Consider the following 14,452-nt stretch of genomic DNA (forward strand, 5'->3'; position numbering starts at 1 on the left):
GTCATATAAGTGGAATCATGTAGTATGCAACTGTAGTGACTAGCTTCTTTCACTCAGCACAGCTTTGCAGTTCATGCAACTTGTTCAGTATATCAAGAATTCATTCCTTTTTATTGCTGCATCTCAGTGTATGAAAGTGCCAGTGTTTGCTTATCCTTTCACTGGTTGAATGATATTTGAGTTGTTTCTAGTTTCTGGCAATGATGAATTGAGCTGCTATATGTGTGTACAAGTTTTGGTGGGAACACACGTTTTCAGTTCACTTGGGTAAATACCTAGAAGTGGGATTGATGAGTCATGTGGCGCATGCCTGCTAAGCTGCTTCATTGTGTCCAACTATTTGCAACCCTATGGACAGTAGACTACCAGGCTCCTCTGTCCATGGGATTCTCCAGGCAAGAATACTGGAGTGGGTTGCCATTTCCTTCTCCAGGGTATCTTCCGACCCATGGATTGAACCTGGGCCTCTTATGTCTCCTGCATTGAGACATTGGTAGCATTGCTAGTGGTTCTTTACCACTAGCGCCAGCTGGGAAGCCATGTGGTAAGTGTATGGTTAACTCTGTAAGAAACCACCAAACTGTTTTCCTGAGTGGCTGTATCATTTTGCATTCCCCCAGCAATATGTGAGAGTTCTGGTTGTTCTCACCAGCATTTGGTAGTGTCCGTATTTTTAATTTCAGCCATTATAACAGGTGCTGCTGTGGACTTTTTTCTGTGTGTCTCCCCAAAATGTACATACTGAATCCCTAATCCCCACTGTCTGGTATTAAGAGGTGGGGCCTTTGGTGGGTAATTAAGTCATGAGAGGGGAGCCCTTTGTATGGGATTAGTGCCCTTATAAGAAGAGATAGGAGAGTGCTGGCTTTCCCTCACTGCTCTCTGCTATGTGAGGCTACAATGAGATGATGACCATCTTCTCCGTAGAGGTATCTCATAGAGGGCTGACTTTGCATGGGAATTGTTGAACCTCTAAAGGAAAGATGTTGAACATCTTTTCATGTGCTTATTCTCCATCGTATATTCCTCTTTGTGAAGTATCTGTTTGAGTCTTTTGCTCACATGTAAATTGCATTGTTGTACTGTTGTATTGAGAGCTCTTTATAATATTTTGAGTGAGTCCTTTGCCAGAGATGTGATTTGCAATATTTTCTCTTGGTCTGTATCTGTTGTGAGAGACAATTCACCGTGGGCCGTGTATGTCCCTGCACGTTCTTTGCTGGGTGAGGCCCTAACCATGCTTTCCCCTGGCCATCTCTCACCCTGAAGGATGTGCTGACTCACCCCAATAAGGAACAGGCTTGCTCCTGCTTATTGTGAAAGAAACAAGGGACTTCCCTGGTGGTTCAGTGGTTAAGAATCAGCCTTCCACTGCAGGGGAAATGCTTTCAATCCCTGGTCAGGGAACTAAGATCCGACATGCCATGGAGACACTGAGCCTGTGCCCCGTAACTCCGGAGCCTGTGCACCACAACTAGAGAGTCCATGTGCCACAACAAAACATTCCACATGGTGTAATGAAGATCCCGCATGCCACAACTAAGAACTGACTCAGCCAAATGAATGAATAAAACGTTTAAAAAAGAAAGCAGTGAATCTGCCAAACTCAGCATTTCCTCTTGGAACACAGTCCACTGTGTGTGCAGGCACCCATGATGGACCCTTGGCATCCCCCCATGGGACTTGGGTGCATGAGGCTGGCACAAGCATCACAGGAACACTCTGCCTCTACTTTTGCAGTGTGTAATAAAGTGCTTTGTCTGACTCTATAGCCTTGTGTCTTCTTTCAGCATCCATGAAACATGTATATACAGCAGGTTAACTTGTTCATATGTAAGTAGGATAAAATCTCAGATCCTGCACAGTGCTTGACAGCTTTGGAGACAAGGGTGGGAGGCTGACAGAGACAGGGATTTCTGGAAGATGAAAGATAAGGGCCCACACAAGCCCGGTTATAGAATATGAGAACACTTCTGGGGATCCAGTAGAGAATGCTCTTGCCCAAATGGTGAGTAAGTGAGAATGAATTAAAGATCCCTCACTGTCCTACCTGTTAATGAACTGTTGGCTAAAACAAGATGTACAGCTTGAGAGTTGTTGAGTTAAGTTTATTTGGGGCAACATGAGGACTGCAGCCCAGGAGGCAGCATCTCAGACAGCTCTGAGAGACTGCTCCAAAGCGGCAGTGGGGGAAAGTCAATATATAAGATTTTGGTGAAGGGGGAGTTCAATACCATGAAGTAGTCATTTTGCAAAAGGATTTTTGTTAGTCATGAGGATCTGATATCACCATGAATGGATTTAGTGCTTCTCTAGATATGAGGAGATGCAAGGATTGAGATCATAAAATCTGTTCCTAAAAACATCCAACTATTTAAAGACCTTTCCCATCAGATTCCCTGAAGCACAGAGTGCCTCACTCCACTCTACACTCCCTCAGGGGTTGTTGAAGGTCGACAGCTAAAGCAGCATGGGGTTCAATCTCCTTAGAGGCAGATGGCAAATGCCTTTGTTGTTCAGTCATTGGCAATGCTCTTGGAAAGTGCCAATTTGTAGTTGACACGGCCCCCTTGTGGTCATAAATCCGACCATACTTTGGGAGGCATTTCATGACCACGTTGTCCTGCATTGCTGGGAAGGCTCGTTCCCAGTTCTGGAGAAGGTTTTTGTTGACAAGACACTCAATGTGCTATTACTGGACTAGGTCTTAATAGTCAAAGATCTCTGGACACCTGTCTTCTAGTTATGGTCCAGGAAAGTATTCCCTCTTGTTGCATCTTTTCATACCTGCTGCTGCTGCTGCTAAGTCGCTTCAGTCATGTCCAGCTCTGTGCGACCCCATAGATGATAGCCCACCAGGCTCCCCCATCCCTGGGATTCTCCAAGCAAGAACACTGGAGTGGGTTGCCATTTCCTTTTCCAATGCATGAACGTGAAAATTGAAAGTGAAGTTGCTCAGTCCTGTCTAACTCTTAGCGACCCCATGGACCACAGCCTACCAGGCTCCTCCGTCCATGGGATTTTCCAGGCAAGAGTACTGGAGTGGGGTGCCATTGCCTTCTCCACTTTTCATACCTAGAGTTACACTATTAAAATCATTCATCATATATTGAGCTATACATTTGATCAGCTGCTTCAAGTCTAGTCATCATTTTCATTGGAGGCTCAGTCACACACTTGGTAATACAATAAGAATCTTGTGAAACAAAATACAAATGATATAGTGGAATTAAAAGTAAATATTTTAGCCATGAGCCGCCTACACCAGTTTTTGGTTTTTTTTTTTTAAAGATCGTCAAGACTAGGGAATGGGTCACTTAAAGCAGAAATCTGATTTTTCATGTGGTTCAAATGTGTTACATTAAAGGATGTACCAGGTTTGAAAATCTGGCATTCAGATTGAATTATAGCACAGATATCCCTGTGAGATCCTATAAGGCGTCAAGGGCCTTGCAGTTGTGTAGCAATGCCTTTCTCATCATAGAGATTTCAGAATTCAATAGGCTAATAAGGATTTTTGCATCTATGTTCATCAGTGATATTGGCCTGTAGTTTTCTCTTTTTGTGGCATCTTTGTCTGGTTTTGGAATTAGGGTGATGTTGGCCTCATAGAATGAGTTTGGAAGTTTACCTTCTTCTGCAATTTTCTGGAAGAGTTGGAGTAAGATAGGTGTTAGGTCTTCTCTAAATTTTTGGTAGAATTCAGCTGTGAAGCCATCTGGTCCTGGGCTTTTGTTTGCTGGAAGATTTCTGATTATAGTTTCGATTTCCGTGCTTGTGATGGGTCTGTTAAGATCTTCTGTTTCTTCCTGGTTCAGTTTTGAAAAGTTATCCTTTTCTAGGAATTTGTCCATTTCTTCCAAGTTGTCCATTTTATTGGCATAGAGCTGCTGGTAGTAATCTGTTATGATCCTTTGTATTTCAGTGTTGTCTGTTGTGATCTCTCCGTTCTCATTTCTAATTTTGTTGATTTGGTTCTTCTCCCTTTGTTTCTTAATGAGTCTTGCTAATGGTTTGTCAATTTTGTTTATCTTTTCAAAAAACCAGCTTTTAGTTTTGTTGATTTTTGCTATGGTCTCTTTTGTTTCTTTTGCATTTATTTCTGCCCTAATTTTTAAGATTTCTTTCCTTCTACTAACCCTGGGGTTCTTCATTTCTTCCTTCTCTAGTTGCTTTAGGTGTAGAGCTAAAGCATTAAAAGAATTCATTTCAATCAGTTCTAATGAGATGGATGAAACTGGAGCCCATTATACAGAGTGAAGGAAAGCATAAAGATAAAGACCAATACAGTATACTAACGCGTATATATGGAATTTAAAAAGATAGTAATGATAACCCTATATGCAAAACAGAAAAAGAAACACAGATGTACAGAACAGAATTTTAGACTCTGTGGGAGAAGGCGAGGATGGGATGTTCTGAGAGAACAGCATTGAAACAAGTATACTATCAAGGGTGAAACAGATCATCAGCCCAGGATGGATGCATGAGACAAGTGCTCAGGGCTGGTGCACTGGGAAGACCCAGAGGGATGGAATGGAGAGGGAGGCAGGAGGGGGGCTTGGGAGGGGGAACACATGTAAATCCATGGCTGATTCATGTCAGTGTATGACAAAAACCACTACAATACTGTAAAGTAATTAGCCTCCAACAAATAAAAATAAATGGAAAAAATCTAATAATAATAAAAATAAGCTAATAGCCCAATTACTATCACTTAAAGCTTATGAAAGTTGTTAAGGCATAGATATGGTCAATTACATCCTCCAACCCCATTGAAGGCACATGCACACACACACACACACGCAAGCTGCTAAATGGTCATACCAGTAGAATACACATTTTGACCCATTGCGATCATACCAATGGTAGATTGGTTAGGGTTACCTCTAATTCATTATCATGTATGACCTTAAATTCATGGGAATCCCAGGCTACACCTTCATATCCATCCCTGTAGATGTGAAGGCCATAAATTAGTTCCACAATTCCACTGAGTTCCATACCAATCACCCTCTCTAAGGGTAATAATAGACATAGTTCAGAAAGCACCCAGGCTTGTCTCATGAGTACCAGGTGGATCAGTTTTAGTATGATTTAACACTTCTCAACATAGAGGAGCTTTTAAATGACCATAGCCTGATATTAACCACGTAGATCCACTCCATAATTGTGGGACTTTACCTTTTCATAGATGAGAGGTTAATTTTTTTAATAGAGACTTAGCTCATCACTCTGATTGAGTTTAAATGACCCTAAGAGAAAACTTAAATCTATGGCCAGCACCCCCAGAGCAGGTATCATTAATTGGCCAGGTGAGAGAATCCCATCTAGTAATATCATGAAGCTAGAACAGGACTGAACACTCATCTAAAATAAATTTCCTAGTGGGTGTTCCTAGAGAACAGAAATCCACCAAGGTAACCCAGAAGTACTAGACAAAGGTAATTGGCCACAACCAAACAATTGGATTGAGTTTTACTTTTTCTTTAAGGCCAATCAGATTAGAGCTCATTTACAAACTGATCTCAGCAATCAGCAATATTATCAAAAGAAACAAAGACACACACTGAGACATACATACATCCAAAACAGACACAAGAGACCCTATAGCTTTGTTTTCCAAACTTAGTTATGCATAAAAAATGGTTGGAGTAAGATTTTAAAAGGCTTTGTTCTCCTTTTGTTCCTTTTGGTTTCAGGAATTAGACATGGTCTAGATCCAGAGACATCTGGTCTAAAGGTATAGAAGGACTTATTTCCTCGGGACAACAATTCTTAAAAAGATATTTTTTTCTTCAAGCTTCCTCTGGACTCTAAAGAATATTGTGACCACATTGTCAAAAATTGTATTCTTTTTTTGTGACCATAGTTTTATAGCCGAAATTTAGACCAGATAGTGCTCAACTTGGCCCTGATGACAAGGGCAGATTGGTCCCAGCAAGGACTGTCCCTCTGGGGAAGTAGGGGTCTTGGTTTAATCAGCCACAGGCTGTTGATTACAGGAGGAAGTCCTGGACATAAGGGAACTTCAGTTCATTTTCCTATCCTATGTCAATAAAGATCTAATAGTTTCAGGCCATTTTTCTTGCCATTGGATCATAGCTATAGATTAACCAATCATTTAAAAATATTTTCCCAAAGGGTTCCCAGGTCGGGTGTGGAACCTTAATTCACATATTAGCTCAAACAGTTTGTATCAGATGTCTGTGCACTCAAACCAAACCAACAAACCAAACCAAACGAGAACTTCACCAGCCAGGAGTCACACTCCAAATGAAACAAAAGGCAAAGAGATGCCCGGAAATCAAAAGCCAAGTGGCAAGAGTGCCCCAAAAAGATGGTAAAGGGATGCCACAAAATGAAAAGCCAAATGGCATAAATGCCAAATGTGACTTCCCAGTTCAATTAGACCTGCAAGCTGGCAAAGTCAGTCCTAGCAGCCTTTTAATTCTGATAGATTCAAGCAATTTCTTGTTGATTTTCTGGGAAGAAGTTGCTCTATCATTTCTGGTTTTAGAAGCTGCTAGAAAGCAGTCAAAGCACAGCCGGCCTTTTCTAATTGTGCATGTAAAAATACCAATTTTAGACTATCAAAAGAACCCAAGTTTGGCCATTTTAGGTTGAGCTCTCTCTTAGTAGAATTTCTCCAATTAATTAGGTTGTTGCAACTATGAGCTCCATATGTATTGTACATGAAACTGGCTAGAGAGTTAGAGGCTGACTTTCTGGCACCCCTTTATTTCTGTTGAGAGATCACTAGTGAACTTGTGTAGTGGGCCCATGTGCTGCTTGTGAGCCTAACTCTTTCAGGAGTTACCCCAGAGTCACTTCAGCTTGTCTTTATGTGTCTCGGATTCTGCCTCCAGCAATCTAAGACCATTACGGCTGCTCAGGTCGCTGAATGGCCAGTTCTTATGTGGGATCCCCGGACGAGCAAGTATTTTAATTAATGAGTGGGTTTCCCTATGGGCCCACTGCACGGTATGAGGACTAGGCCTCCACCACTCCCATAAATTTCTCAGTCACCTGAGAAAACCGAAACCGGCTGGGAGGAGTCTGATCCCTTTTCTTCAGAGCAAAGCTCTCATGTATTTTCCTCACTTTTATCCTGACAAATTCTATAAAGGCAGTCAAATTGAGGAAAAGTGTCAGATCAGCCTCTTACTTAAACCCTCAGCCAAGACCATTCAGTCCCCTCCAATGGAGTGACCTTGGCATCTTTCAGCCAAGTCCTGGGTATTCCTTGATGTTTTCCCAATCGAGCCCCCCCACCCAGTACCTTTCCACTGGGTGGGAAATTCTCCTGGCATCTTTCAGCCAGCCCCCCACCTAGCATCTTTTGACTGGGTTGGAATTCCTCGGTATCTTTCAAGTGAGCCCCACTCAGTGTCTAGACCGGGAGTGGGTATCCCCAAGATGTTTCAACTGGGCTCCGCCTAGTATCTTTCCTACTAGGAGGGGGCAGGTAACCTGCTCCACCACCAAATAAAACTCAGAATCTCAATCAATATGGGAGATTCAAGAACCAGGAGAGACTTACCCAAATTCGTCTGCACTCGCTGAGGAGGAGGAAGGGCCCAAGGGGCAGCTGCTGGTACCAAAGCTCCAGTCCCCCATGGAGTCCATTCAAAGGAAGGAAGTCCACTCTGGGTCGCTTCATCAGTCTCCATAACTGTGCTGCTTGTGAGATTCTGTTTCCCAATTTAAGCTGAATTAGAGGCTACGTGCTGAGAGGCAGGATTGAAACATGCCACTTGATTGGTCCCTGAGTTCTTTTTTTCCCTCTCTCTCTCCCCTCCCTGGGTTCCATAGGTACCATCTCAAGGGAAAGGGTATTAGCATCTAGGCACTAGTTTCCTTCAACCATCTACTTTTCTTATGACTTAGTATTGATTTCAGAAGTCATCATTCTCTAGGGAATTTTCAACTAAGACACAAAAATTCGTCTGCTGGATACCTTGGTCCTTTCCCCCCCCAGGTTTTATTGCGATATAATTGACATCCAGCACTCCCAACGAAAGGCAATGCCAAAGAACTTTCAAATTACCGCACAAGTGCACTCATTTCACATGATAGCAAGGTTATACTTAAAATCCTTCAAGCTAGGCTTCAGCAGTGTGTGAATCGAGAACTTCCAGATGTTCAAGCTGGATTTAGAAAAGGCAGAGAAACCAGAGATCAAATTGCCAACATCCACTGGATCACACAAAAAGCAAGGGAATTCCAAAAAAAAAAAAAAAAACACATCTACTTCTGCTTCATTGATTATGCTAAAGCCTTTGCCTGTGTGGATCACAGCAAACTGTGGAAAACTCTTAAAGAGATGAGAATATCAAACCACTTTACCTGTTTTCTGAGAAATCTGTATGCAGGTCAAGCAGCAACAGTTAGAACCAGACATGGAACAAAGGACTGGTTCAAAATTCGCAAAGGTGTGCAGCAAGCCTGTATATTGTCACCCTGCTTATTTAACTTACAGGCAGAGTACATCATGGGAAATGCCAGGCTGGATGAAGCACAAGCTGGAAACACGATTGCTGGGAGAACTATCAAAAACCCCAGTGGTTATTTATAGTGGAGGGGGAAATGGTCCAAATATTTGCTCTGCACTCATGCTTGGGCAAGCAATTTCTCTCCAAGGATCTTAAATTCCTCACCTATAACACGAGAGTGTTGTTCTGGAATAGTAGTTCCCAAACTCAGCTCCTCAAAAATCTATCTGCTTTTAGTCATTCGTAATCTGGGGCACTCTGCCCCTAGATATTCTGGTTCAGTAGCTGTGGAGTTAGCAAAGTCAAGGCCTGGATAGGTGTGAAACAAGAACAGAAGCAATCCCCAGGACTTCCACAGGCCCCATGTAAGAAATCTGTGATGTAGATGTTAAAAGGTGCTCCTTCCACAATGGTAACCAGGTTTCCTCATTCTAGGGCTCTGAAAGCCTTCAAGAGTCTAATGTAAGTAGTGAACTATCAATAGATATTAATAGTATGCAACATTCTCAAAGGCGTTTGACCATAGAACCAACACCTACTAACAGTCCAGGCAGAACAGCATTTTCCAGATCACAGCTAAGAAAACCCTAGATTAGGTGTCTTAGCTCAGATTGTCCAAAAAAAGGATCATAGACTAGGTAGCTTAAACTACAGAAATCTATTTCTCACAGATTTGGAGGCTGTTAACTCCAAGTTTAAGGCAGCAGCATATGATTGCCTTCTCCCTATGTCCTCACATGGCTTTTCCTCAGTGTGTGTGGGCAGAAAGAGATATCTCTCTCTCTTTTCCTCTTCTTCTAAGGCCATTGATCCTGTTGAATTAAGACTCACCCCTCACGACCTCTTTTAAATTCATCTCCAAAACTTTCTATCTTCAAATACAATCACATTAGAGTTAAGTCTTGAAAAGACTAATTTGGGGTGAGGACTGGCTATGCAACTCAGGCTATAGCACTAGAAGACATCCAAGGCCACTCTGAGTCTATATCCTAAGATTCTCAGTGAACCATTTTGTTCTGACGAATCATTGTTCACAATATGAAGGAATTTCCAGTGGGATAATAGTATAGATAACCTCAGTTCAGTTCAGTTCAGCCACTCAGTCGTGTCCGACTCTTTGCGACCCCATGAACCACAGCACTCCAGGCCTCCCTGTCCATCACCAAGTGCTGGAGTCTACCCAAACCCATGGCCATTGAGTCAGTGATGCCATCCAACCATCTCATCCTCTGTTGTCCCCTTCTCCTCCTGTCCTCAATCTTTCCCAGCATCAAGTGTTCTCAAATGAGTCAGCTCTTCGAATCAGGTGGCCAAATTGGAGTTTCAGCTTCAACATCAGTCCTTCCAGTGAATACTCAGGACTGATCTCCTTTAGGATGGACTGGTTGGATCTCCTTGCAGTCCAAGGGATGCTCAAGAGTCTCCTCCAATACCACAGTTCAAAATCATCAATTCTTTGGCACTCAGATTTATTTTGTTGTTGTTCTTGTTAACTAATTTATGTTACTTGGATGCTAATTAGTTTACTATTCTGGTGGCTCTTGCCATACATTGACATGAATCAGCCACAGGTGTACCTGTGACCCCCATCCCGAACCCCCTTCCCACCTCCCTCCCCATCACATCCCTCTGGGTTGTCCCAGTGCACTGGCTTTGAGTGCCCTGTTTCATGCATCGAACTTGGACTGGTCATCTATTTCACATATGGTAATACACGAGTAACATAGATTTTTAAACTTGGGTTTCTTCAGTGACACAGAACTGCATATATGGTGTGTGGTTTGCCTCCCATCTCATGTGGAAGACTCTCATCTGGGGGTTGATAGGGTTTTGTAAATGTCCATCTAATGGGATGTAACTGGCCCCTTCCCACAGGTCTCTGCCCTGTTTTTCCACGTGGCCACTTTGAAGCTGGGCTAACCCTTCTTCAGTTCCAGTTGCCTTCTTCTGACTTCATGGCCTCCCAGCCCCTCGCCCAGCAGGCTCGGCCTCGGTCCTGTAGGTGCCTTGTTTCTGTCTTGTTCCTTGCTGCTGTGATTCTAGATATTGCAGATCTGCTTTGGAATTATATATTATGTCACTGGGGGCAAATAAAGTTTGTGTTTTTCCCCTGGTCAGGGGTTCTTGGTGTGGTCCCCAGGCCTCATTCTGGTCTCTCAGCTGCCTCAAGCCAGCCTTTCCTAGAGCTGAGCAGGCCCCTGAGACACACACGCTCAGGTCACACCAAGCTGGTGCAGGGAGGACCCCAGGCGGCCCTTTTGCCAATTCAGACCTGAGCACAGACCTGCAGGGCTCAGGAGCCACTCACGGCAGAACCCACCTTCGTGGTCAGAGAGACCCCTCTGCCCTACAGAATGGCCAGACTCCATCTCCAGCATCCAGAAACTCTCACTCCTGGCAGTTCAGGTGCCGTCTCGCTGGTGGACCGGCGACACCAGGACACATGAAAGATAATGCTTGGCCCAAGCCCTGAGAACACACTCCCCAGCTCGGAAGAGCCTTACTCATTAAAGTCGGTACCAAAAACGACAGAAGAATGTTTCCGATTATAAGCGCTTTTGTTTGGGCTCAGATGTACGTGGAAGGCACAGCCCCCTTGTTCCCGCTCTCAAAAGCAGCCCAGTTATTCAGGAGAGAGTCCCCGGCTGGCCTGGATAGGGTCCATCCCTTGCAGGACAACAGCTCCAGGTTTCCCGATGAGTCCAGCGGAAGTCCTTTCCAACAGGTTCCTTCAACTGGGTCGTGGCTGGGAGTCAACTCAATTAGAAAGGTTTCTTTAACGAAGCAGTCTGGAAAGAATCGCTCCAACACAGCTATTCTGAGCACGCCTCGGCAGACCCTCTGCGGTGCTCCCAGGTCTCAGCTGCAGTTCGGCGCACGCAGTCTGCAGGCCGACAGCGCGGGTCCTTGTGGCGGCAGCGGCGGCTCGGTCCTCGGCGTCCGTCGTTACTCGGGTCTCGGGCTCAGAGGGGCGCGGCGGCACCCCTCCGGCGGGCGGCCCGCACCAAGCACTGCTGGAGAACGGGGTAGAGGCGCTGGCAGCCCTCGAACCCCAGGGGCACGGCCTCCGCCCAGCTCTCGGTCGGGCCGCCCTCCCCGCTGCCCAGCAGCCCGGCCACCTGCTTGAGCACCGCCACGAGCGCCAAACGGTGAGGCCAGCGGCGGCGCGCTCCTCCTCCAGCAGCGTGGGGTCCAGCAGCCAGGCGGGCGCGGGCCCCGGCGCGCGGCTCAGGCCGCAGCCCACCACCAGGTCGTACATCTCGACGCACGCGTCGGCCAGGGCGAGCGCGGCGGCAGTGAGCGGGGCGGCCAGCGCGAGCCGCCGTACCCCCGCAGCAGCGCCCACACCTCGAGCTGCGCGCGCGGGTAGCGGCCCAGGCGCACGGCCGGCTCGAGCGACTCCTGCGGCGCCCGCGCCAGCTCGCGCTCCTCACCGCCGCCCGGCGCGACACGGCGCCGGCGGCCCGAGAAGGGCGCGCGGCGGAAGTCGCAGAGCAGGCGGCCGCTCAGCGCCGCGGGGGCCTCGCAGCCCGCCCTGGCCAGGCAGCCGCCGCGCTCGCCGCCCTCGGCCTGGCGCGGGCCCAACTCGGCGCACAGCACCTTGGGGCCCCCTGCCTCCAAGTAGGCCGAACCCTTAGCCTAGCTCAGCAGCCATGCGCGCGCGTACACCGGCCGCAGCCGCGCCGGGTCGCGAGGGGCCGGCGCCTCGCCCTCGCCGGCCGCGTCCAGCTGCGGCGGCTGCGACTCCTCGGCCCAGGGATGCGGCGGTGGTCCGCGGGCATGGTGGCGCTGCTGTCGGCCGGCTCCGCGCGTCAGCCCCACCGTGCGCTGGCGCTTCCGCCCGCCAGGCCGGCCGCGCGAGGATGCGCGGGACAGCGGCTGGCCGCTCAGCTTTCTTTCTTCCTTTTTTTTTGAAGGATGTACAGACCAATAGTTTTATTAATTTTTTTATTTTCCATTTATTTTTATTAGTTGGAGACTAATTACTTTACAATATTGTAGTGGTTTTTGTCATACATTGACATGAATCAGCCATGGATTTACACGTATTCCCCATCACGATCCCCCGTCCCACCTCCCCCTCCACCAGATTCCTCTGGGTCTTCCCAGTGCACCAGGCCCGAGCCCTTGTCTCATGCATCCAGCCTGGGCTGGTGATCTGTTTCACCCTAGATAATATACATGTTTCGATACTGTTCTCTCGAAACATCTCACCCTCGCATTCTCCCACAGAGTCCAATATAGTCCAACTCTCACATCCGTGCATGACCACTGGAGAAACCATAGCCTTGACTAGACGGACCTTTGTTGACAAAGTAACGTCTCTGCTTTCTAATATGCCGTCTAGTTTGGTCATAACTTTCCTTCCAAGGAGTAAGCGTCTTTTAATTTCATGGCTGCAATCACCATCTGCAGTGATTTTGGAGCCCCAAAAAATAAAGTCAGCCACTGATTCGATCGACCCCATCTATTTCCTATGAAGTGATGGGACCGGATGCCATGATCTTAGTGTTCTGAATGGTGAGCTTTAAGCCAACTTTTTCACTCTCCTCTTTGACTTTCATCAAGAAGCTCTTTAGTTCTTCTTCACTTTCTGCCACAAGGGTGGTGTCATCTGCATATCTGAGGTGATTGATATTTCTCCCAGCAATCTTGTTTCCAGCTTGTGCTTCCTCCAGCCCAGTGTTTCTCATGATGTACTCTGCATATAAGTTAAATAAGCAGGGTGACAATATACAGCCTTGGCGTACTGCTTTTCCTATCTGGAATCAGTCTGTTGTTCCATGTCGAGTTCTCACTGTTGCTTCCTGACCTGCATACAGGTTTCTCAAGAGGCAGGTCAGGTGGTCTGGTATTCCCATCTCCTTCAGTATTTTCCACAGTCTATTGTGATCCACACAGTCAACGGCTTTGGCATAGTCAATAAAGCAGAAATAGATGTTTTTCTGGAACTCTCTTGCTTTTTCAATGATCCAGGAGATGGTGGCAGTTTGATCTCTGGTTCCTCTGTCTGTTCTAAAACCAGCTTGAACATCTGGAAGTTCACGGTTCATGTAGTGCTGAAGCCTGGCTTTGAGGATTCTGAGCATTACTTTACTAGTGTGTGAGATGAGGGCAATCGTGCGGTCGTTTGAGCATTCTTTGGCATTGCCTTTCTTTGGGATTGAAATGAAAACTGACCTTTTCCAGTCCTGTGGCCACTGCCGAGTTTTCCAAATTTACTGGCATATTGAGTGCAGCACTTTCACAGCATCATCTATTAGGATTTGATATAGCTCAACTGAAATTCCATCACCTCCGTTAGCTTTGCTTGTAGTGATGCTTCCTAAGGCCCACTTGACTTCACATTCCAGGGTGTATGGCTCTAGGTGAGTGTGAGTGATCACACCATCGTGATTATCTGGGTCGTGAAGATATTTTTTTGTACAGTTCTTCTGTGTATTCTTGCAACCTCTTCTTTTTTTTTATTTATTTTATTGTTATTGTTTTTTATTGATTTACATTAGTTGGAGGCTAATTCCTTTACAATATTCTAGTGGTTTTTGCCATACATTGATATGAATCAGCCATGGATTTACATGTGTTCCCCTTCCTGAATCCCCCCCCCCACCTTCCTCCCTATCCCATCCCTCTGGGTCATCCCAGTGCGCCAGCCCGGAGCACTTGTCTCAGGCATCAAACCTGGACTGGTGATCTGTTTCACAATTGATAATATACATGTTTCAATGCTATTCTCTCAGATCATCCCCCCCTCGCCTTCTCCCAGAGTCCAAAAGTCTGTTCTATACATCCGTGTCTCTTTTTCTGTCTTGCATATAGGGTTATCGTTACCATCTTTCTAAATTCCATATATATGTGTTAGTACACTGGATTGATGTTTTTCTTTCTGGCCTACTTCACTCTGTATAATGGGCTCCAGTTTCATCCACCTCATTAGAACTGATTCAAATGTATTC

General features: G+C 46.0%; 1 pseudogene; it reads right to left on the reverse strand.

Moving 5' to 3' along the window:
• Positions 1–11,223: 11,223 nt before the first annotated feature.
• On the reverse strand, positions 11,224–12,277 carry LOC122689635 (annotated as a pseudogene).
• Between the last annotated feature and the right edge of the window lie 2,175 nt (positions 12,278–14,452).

This window comes from Cervus elaphus, chromosome X, assembly GCF_910594005.1.
Source record: "Cervus elaphus chromosome X, mCerEla1.1, whole genome shotgun sequence".
Lineage (NCBI taxonomy): Eukaryota > Metazoa > Chordata > Mammalia > Artiodactyla > Cervidae > Cervus > Cervus elaphus.